This window comes from Gopherus evgoodei, chromosome 15, assembly GCF_007399415.2.
Source record: "Gopherus evgoodei ecotype Sinaloan lineage chromosome 15, rGopEvg1_v1.p, whole genome shotgun sequence".
In the NCBI taxonomy this organism is placed as follows: Eukaryota; Metazoa; Chordata; order Testudines; family Testudinidae; genus Gopherus; species Gopherus evgoodei.
In genome coordinates, this window is record NC_044336.1 from 4,145,225 (window position 1) to 4,153,026 (window position 7,802).

The 7,802-nt window shown below is 50.1% G+C and overlaps 1 protein-coding gene across 5 annotated transcripts in view; it reads right to left on the minus strand.

The window, feature by feature from the left end:
• The window catches only part of MYOCD (myocardin), a 506,444-nt gene that overhangs the window by 365,382 nt on the left and 133,260 nt on the right, over positions 1-7,802 (minus strand). The gene's annotated exons all lie outside the window — the stretch shown is intronic.

Sequence of the window (7,802 nt, forward strand, 5' to 3'; positions counted from 1 at the left end):
GATTTTGTTGTTTAAAAAAAGCCTCATCCACCTCTTCCACCTGGTTAGGTGGCCTGTAGTAGACTCCTAGCATGACATCACCCTTGTTTTTTACCCCTTTATTCCTAACCCAGAGACTCTCAACACTTCTGTCTCCTATGTCCATCTCCACCTCAGTCCAAGTGTGTACATTTTTAATATATAAGGCAACACCTCCTCCCTTTTTCCCCTGTCTATCCTTCCTGAGCAAACTATACCCATCCACACCAACATTCCAGTCATGTGTATTATCCCACCAAGTTTCAGTGATGCCAACAATGTCATAGTTGTACTTATTTATTAGCACTTCCAGTTCTTCCTGCTTATTACCCATACTTCTCGCATTTGTATGTAGGCATCTAAGATACTGGTTTGATCTTGCCTCCCAGTTTTGCCCTGACCCTCTTTTCTCTCTGCCATTATAGCCCACGCTCTCTCTTGTTTCTGACCTATCTCCCAGGTCTTCATGTTCCTCACTTACCTGTGGGTTTTGCTCATGACACAGCTTGTTATATTTAATATTCAAATGACAAATGTAGGTGAAAATAACATGATTTCTCGGGATTAAACATGCAACTCCTAACTATGAAATGTGTCCCTCTGTGACCTTTTAGACAACATGGCTGGCTAGCCTAGGGCTGCGCTAGGTATTTCAGGAACTATTCTAAAAACAGACTGAAAAGGTGACTACTAATGCAGGCTAGTTGTTGCGGCTCGTGTGGTTTCATTCAGTCTCCGGAAGCTGGGACGTGGTTGAAAGATTAGCCAGTGGGCGTCTCAGCTCAGACGTCTGAACACAGACAGACCTGCTGGCTGGCTAGAAGTACCTGCTTGTCAATGGTGAATCTCAGATGTCATACTTTACTGGGCTCTTGCTCCTCGGTGGTCAGTCCGGAGGCCGGAGGAAGCATAGGCCTCTTTGTCAGCTATCATGGCATCACATGGGCAGAGGCCACAAGTCAGTGACTGCCATAGCTGCCAGGGTAGCAGCCAAGAAGCCCAGCAGCAAGGCTTCTTCCTTTCCTCCAGTTTTTGAAGACAGAGACTAGCCTGATGCTTTGCTATCAACCCCCTTTCATGTCACAGCTCCCGTAGCCATGCACAAGGGCAGGCTGCAGCCATCCTCCGTCTCACACTATCCCAGCTTCATCTGCTGTGTGTGCACAGTAGGGCACTTCCAAAGGCCATGCTCGCCTTGCACCAGCCCAGTAGTGAGGGGTATGTTCAGGACCCTACATGCTCCCTCCTTCTCTCACCTATGAATTCACCACCAGTCTGCTCCTTGCCACAAAGTTGTGCTCCAGAAACCAAACTGCTGCTTCTTTTCTTTAATGATGCTTCTAGGCCTTATGATAGCAGAGAAAATGTTCCAAATGGGAACTGAGTGTAACCAATGTAGTGACGTCTGTCTGAGCCTGCAGACAGTCTGAAACAATGTGATGTTGACTCTGAAACCTAATGACCCCATGTGCATGTCAGTATGGTTAACTATTTCACTGTTGATTATTTTAATATCCAGCTAATGTGCTGAGGCCATAAACTCAAACCCAAATTACCTCCCAGACCCAGCATTAATTTTTGTTCCTCTTTCCTCCTCCTTGGGGCCTTTGTACTATCTGCTCCTCCTCCTCGTTCAACTCCTCATGTGATAGCTGTCTTCTTCTTGCTGCCTTCTCCATCACCTGTCTGCCGCCAGCTGCTGGCACTGGCTTTTCAAAGAGCTTGCCCTGCCGCTGTGCTCTCCATGGCTTTGGCTTCCCATTGCTGGTCTTCCCTTGCACGTCTCTGAACCAGCCCTAGAGGGGAATTTACTGCTATGCCATGGAGGACAATAGATGACTCGCATCACCAGGAAATTTCCAGAGTCCTCAGAGTGACCAACCAGCAGAAACTGACCCCTAAATTAACCCAGGGGGCTCGCCTACCAGCATACTGCTCAAACTAGTGCACACAAGGACTGGCCTTGTGTCAGCTACTTACCTTTATCCTCCTGCAACTGATTGCAAAGGGGAGTTGGTGAAAATATGTGGCTTAATTGACAGCACATGCTGCTGAACCCTGCATAGCCTGATGATCAGAACTGTCTCAGGCAGTGTAAGCAAACTCTGATGCATGTGTGTGCCACATTAGCTTTCCTGTTGTGCTGCTGATTGGCATGTTTGATCCAAACTAAACAGTAGCTCGCTGTGGAATCCAGAGTGCTTTCCTGCCTGTAATGTCCACGTGCAGGCAAGTGCAAGAAACAAGCAGGTTGTAGTGCTTTAATACAGCCTGGAGTTCACAGCAGTAGCAGCGTGGGACAAGCTAACAATTTCCTCCACTCTGGCCTGCACCATCTCCTGCTTGCCCTGTGCCTCAGCCCCCATCACCGTGGGGTCCTCGGCCCTAGGTACTGCTTGTCAATCCTAGCTCAGGGGATGCTGGGCCACCATCCTCAATGGAAAGCTCTATTTAGGGCCTTTCCAGCTTCTTCTGAAGCCATATGCAAGGCTCTGCGGCTCGAGATTCAGTTCCACGGAAGAGTGCTTTTTCTTCTCCTTTTTCCTGCCTTACGTGGAAGTAAGAAGCAGGAGTCACCTCAGGGTCAGAAATCAGGTGGAGAGACAGGTCATACTGGGGGCCAGGAGGGGAAGCTGCAAGGGGCAAAGGGGTTGAGGGAGCAGCGGGGTATCAGTGCTCCCTTGGCTTTATGATGAGTCACACCGTGTTTAGCGGGTTTTGAAGTCCCTCTCAATACCGTGATTTCTGGCATCAAGTTGGTGACTTCTGCCCTTATCTCAACGCCGTCACCTCTTGTTCTTCACAATGGGCTGAGGAGACAAGCTGACTTGTCATGGTAGCAATTCTTTCCTGACAGCCAGTGCATGGGAAATCAGGGCTGCCAGAGGACTGAAGCTGCTGCTAGGGACTGTGAGGCTGCAGGGGAATGTGAGCCAACAGCAGGCTGAGTGGGTGTGAGGATAGCAGAGGAGAACATGAGGGAGGGATGGGAGACTGGAGGGGCAGGGAGAAGTAGGCCAAATGAGGGGGCATAGGAGGCTGTGTGGATATGGCGGGAGGGTACAAGTAGGGCAGGGAGTTAGGACAGTGCTTGGAGGAGGTGGACTAGCAGTGCCCAGGATGTAGGAAAGGCAAGTGAAGTCTCCTTGTGCAGACTGCATTTGTATGCATGTCTTTAGAGCTCATTTGCCCCGAGTTGCTCCCACCCAGACCAGGAGTGGGGAACAGGAAAGCAGGGTGCGGGCGGATCACGTTCGGCAGGGGCAGGGGCAGAGAAGCTTCCCTTCACTCCAGACCAGGCTCGGCTCACAGAAAACCAGCATGTTGAAACCTTGTGATTCTGAAGCCAATGTCACATGGCTCGGGCCTGATTCATGTTGCTGGATGTGTGGGGCTGACGACCATGTGCCGTGGGGGCCCTGGTGGAGAGACAGCCTCAGAGTTCCTGCCCCTGCCACTCAGAGCAGCCGGGGCAGTAACCCTAAGGGTTGAGAGAATAAGCAGGAGCCAGCACCTTTCCCCAGTCACAGGGTAGGAGCAGTCCCAGCCCCAGCCCTGGGGTAGAGAGGCTCCCCCTGGACAGGGCTGCGAGCGGCTGGTGGCAGAGCTGGTGCTGAACGCCCTGCCCTGTTGCCTGCCCTCTCTAGTGTGAGCTCAGGGCTCCTCCGCATCACCTTGCAGCCAGTCCCATCAGAGTGGGTGGCAGCAAGCTCTCCCCTGGCCTCCAGTATGGGGACAGCAGAGACAGCCCAATGTGCTGGAGCCCAGGGAGGAGACCCAGCTGTTCAGGGCTCCCCTTTCTGGGCCTTCAGGCAGAGAATGCCAGGAGCCACAGGGGGAGGGAGGAGGTTCTGGAGGCCGGGGAGGCACATGCTGGCCCTGGGACACTTCGTCTGCTGTCACACCCCCTCCTTGCCCTGGCAGGTTGGGGTGCCGGAGACGCAACTGGGACAGACACCTGGACTGTCTCTCTTATGCTCTCTGTGTCCCTTTGCTGGAGCCCAGGCTATGAGGAGCAAGAGGGGCAAGCAGCCTGATGGGAGTGCAGAGGGGTAATTGCAAGGGGAAGATACAGACTCCTGCACCTCATCCTTCCCAGGGTAAATCACCATAGCTCTGGCGGGGCGATGACAGTTTACCTGGCCTCAATCTGGCCAGAGAGCTGACATCTAGAAAGCTCCATTCTGAGCATCCAGTCTGACCCACTGCATAGTGCTGGCCAGAGAGCCTCCCCCGGCACCTCTGGCTTGCGACAAGCTCACAGTTGGCCGGCCTGCTGACAGCCGTTTCCCGTAAGATTGCTTTCCCAGTGCAAGCTCCTGATCAGCTCCAATGCTGCAGTTTACATTGATTTTGCTGATAAAATAGTTATTAAATTGCTTTGAAGCCATCAGCCTGTGAGTATGGCCCGCGTTTGCTGGCTGCTGCAGTCCGGCTACTTGGGACACTGTCAGGAGAAGAAGAAAAACATTTACTCTCTGCAAATGGGAAGGGCTGGAGTTCAGCTTATCTGTGGGGCTCTGGGGCCCCACAACACTCTGAGCCCAGGTGGCTGATCCTTGTTCATTCTGTTTGCTGAAACATTGAAACGACTTTCTCTTATCTGGCCTCTTGTGGAAGCAAGACCAGTGAATGTGGGGTAGTGGCTGGGGTCTCGGGGTGAGCTCAGATAAGCCTTACAGACAGAGGTGAAAGTAAGCTGGTGCGCCCTGGTACGGCATACCAGCAAGAGCCGGTGCGCCATATCAGGAAGACCCAGCTTACCCAGGTGGCAATTTAAAGGGCCTGAGGCTCCCAGCAGCAGCTGGAGCCCCAGGCCCTTTAAATTGCCGCCAGAGCCCCACTGCGGGAGCCCTGGGGTAGCAGCAGCGGGGCTCTGGGGATTATTTAAAGGGCTGGGGTTCCCACTGCCTCTACTGCCCCGAGCCCTTTAAATAGCTGCCAGAGCCCCACCACCGCTACCCCAAGGCTCCAGGGGCTATTTAAAGGGCCGGGCAGGTAGAAGCAGGGGCGTCCTGGGCCCTTTAAAGAGCCCCCAGAGCCCTGGAGTAGCAGCGGCAGCTGGGGGCTCTGGCAGTGGTTTAAAGGACCCGGGGTGGTAGCAGTGGCCGAGCCCTGGGCCCTTTAAACTGCTGCCGAAGCCCCGGCTGCTGCTGCTTTCCCGGCAGGGGAGGGGGTGGGCACTTATTGGTACAGGGCAGGCTGGGGCTGGTTCTGACCCCTCATCCCCGCCCCTTCCGGGGGCCAAAGCCAGCCCCAACCCAGCCCCGTACTGGTAAGTCCCTGTTTCTACTTTCAGCCCTGCCTACAGACTTATCCCAACCCCCTAGACTCTCAGTCTCCCCTCTCCACGATCCATCCCTCTCTGCCTTTTCTTAAGCTGATTCTTCTCATCCCAAGCCCATCTCCTCTTTCCCCTAACTGTCCTTATCCGTGACCCTATTTCTCTATCCCTCATTCCCAGTCCACCAGCTGCCTGGTTAATTTCTGTCCCAACAGCCCAGTGACGACTGTGCTGGCCTCACCTCACTGTGCTTCTCTTTCCCCTCTCTCTCTCCTCAGCCAAGGTCTGCCTTGACTGTCCTATCTCGGGGCTCTCCTGACCTTCCTGCTGACCCCACCACCGCTGTCACGAGGCTCAGACGGTTGGGAGGTCTCTGTTGGGAGTAGATTAGATGGTCTAGTCTTCTCATGCCCAAGGATTCAGCACTGGTCCGAGATATCCTAAAATGTCACTCTAGCCTTAAAAGAGGACTTTTGAAGACAATAGGCTTTCCCAGAAAGGATTGCTGTCAGAAGGTATCAATAAATGTTGCAAAGCCATGGGGAAGAACAGACATGGACTGGGTATGGGGCAAGCTGCTACTATTCTCAGTTACTCTAGCAGATCAAGTGTCAGAGGTCTGTGCAGCGAATCAAAAGATTCCAGATGGGCTGGTGAAACTTGGGGCAGTCAGTATGGTTCCACATGTTGGAATTTCTGGGGGGTTTCCATTTGTTTTTTCAAACACCTAGAAAATTACATACAAAAATCTCTGTTAAAAGAACTTCAGAGTTGCAAATCAAGCATTCAAAAGCTAGCAAATGCCTGTGCAACCTCAGTTCGTCCCATGGTGGGTGTGTATTATGATACAGTCTTTAATTACATGATCACAGACTACTTTTTCCACAGGACCCTGCCTCATTCAGAGCACAGGATAGATAGTACTTATCAGAGTCATGATGTTTTCTGTAAACAGGGTCCTGTGGAAGAAAGAATATGTGATTGTGTAATTACAGACTGTCTCATAAAGCATACATACCAGGAGGCGGGATCAAGACTTCACAGCAACCTTAATTCTGAAATTACCTAACTTTTATGTGCTTGACTTTGCAATCTTCATGTTCTTTTAATATAGGGTTTTTGTATGTAATTCATAACTACATTAAACAACACTGGACCTAGTAAGGAAACCAGAGGTTCCACTGTTAATCTTTCACTATGAAGAAGACAGACATTTCATTCCTACTTGCTTTCCCTATCCCTTAGCTAATTTTTGATCCATGACAATTCTGATGGATTGGATCCAGAAACCCCACTTGGGATTGCCAACTGATGTGTTGAGACTACTTCTGCCCCTGCTTTCCTGCCCTGGCAGCTTGGGACTTCAGTGCTCTGCCTGGTTTGAGCCAGACCCACTAGACTGCTGCAAACCCAGACCCAGGTCTGAACCTCATCCCCTAACAGCTGTAAGCTTAACTGAAAGCAGCTTAAGAAAGTGTTCCTGTCTCTAACACTCCAACTCCTAATGGGGTCCAAACCCCAAATAAATCAGTTTTACCCTGTATAAAGCTTATACAGGATAAACTCATAAATTGTTCACCCTCTATAACACCGATAGAGAGATGTGCACAGCTGTTTGCCCCTCCCCCCGGTATTAATACATACTCTGGGTTAATTAATAAGGAAAAAGTGATTTTAAGTAAAAAGTTATTATTAAATACAGAAAGTAGGATTTAAGTGGTTCCAAGTAATAGCAGACAGAACAAAGTGAATTACCAAGCAAAATAAAATAAAACGTGCAAGCCTATGCCTAATCCTGTAAGAAAACTGAATATAGATAAAATCTCACCCTCAGAGGTGTTTCAATAAGCTTCTATCACAGACTGGATGCCTTTCTAGTCTGGGCACAATCCTTTCCCCTGGTACAGCCCTTGTTCCAGCTCCTGTGGTAGCTAGGGGATTTCTCATGATTGCAGTCCCCTTTGTTCTGTTCCACCCCTTTATATAGCTTTCGCACAAGGGGAGGAATCTTTTGTCTCTCTGGGACCTCCCCCTAAATGGAAAAGCCCCAGGTTAAAGATGGATTCCAGTTCAGGTGACATGATCACATGTCACTGTAAGACTTCATTACCCACTTGCCAGCACACAGGTATACAGAAAGACTTACAAGTAAAACAGAGCCATCTACAGACAATTGTCCTGGTTAATGGGAGCTGTCAAGATTCCAAACCACCATTAATGGCCCACACTTTGCATAATTACAAAGGCCCTCAGCGTTATATTTCATATGTCTAGTTTCAGATACAAGAGTGATACATTTATACAAATAGGATGACCACACTCAGTATATTATAAGCTTTGTAATGGTACCCTACAAGACACCTTTTGCATGAAGCATATTTTAGTTACATTATAGTCATACTCATCAGCATACTTTCATAAAATCATACAGAGTGCAATGTCACAACAATACTTTCCTCTCATCCCATGACTACTTAGCTTCTTTATGAAGCTTGTCAAA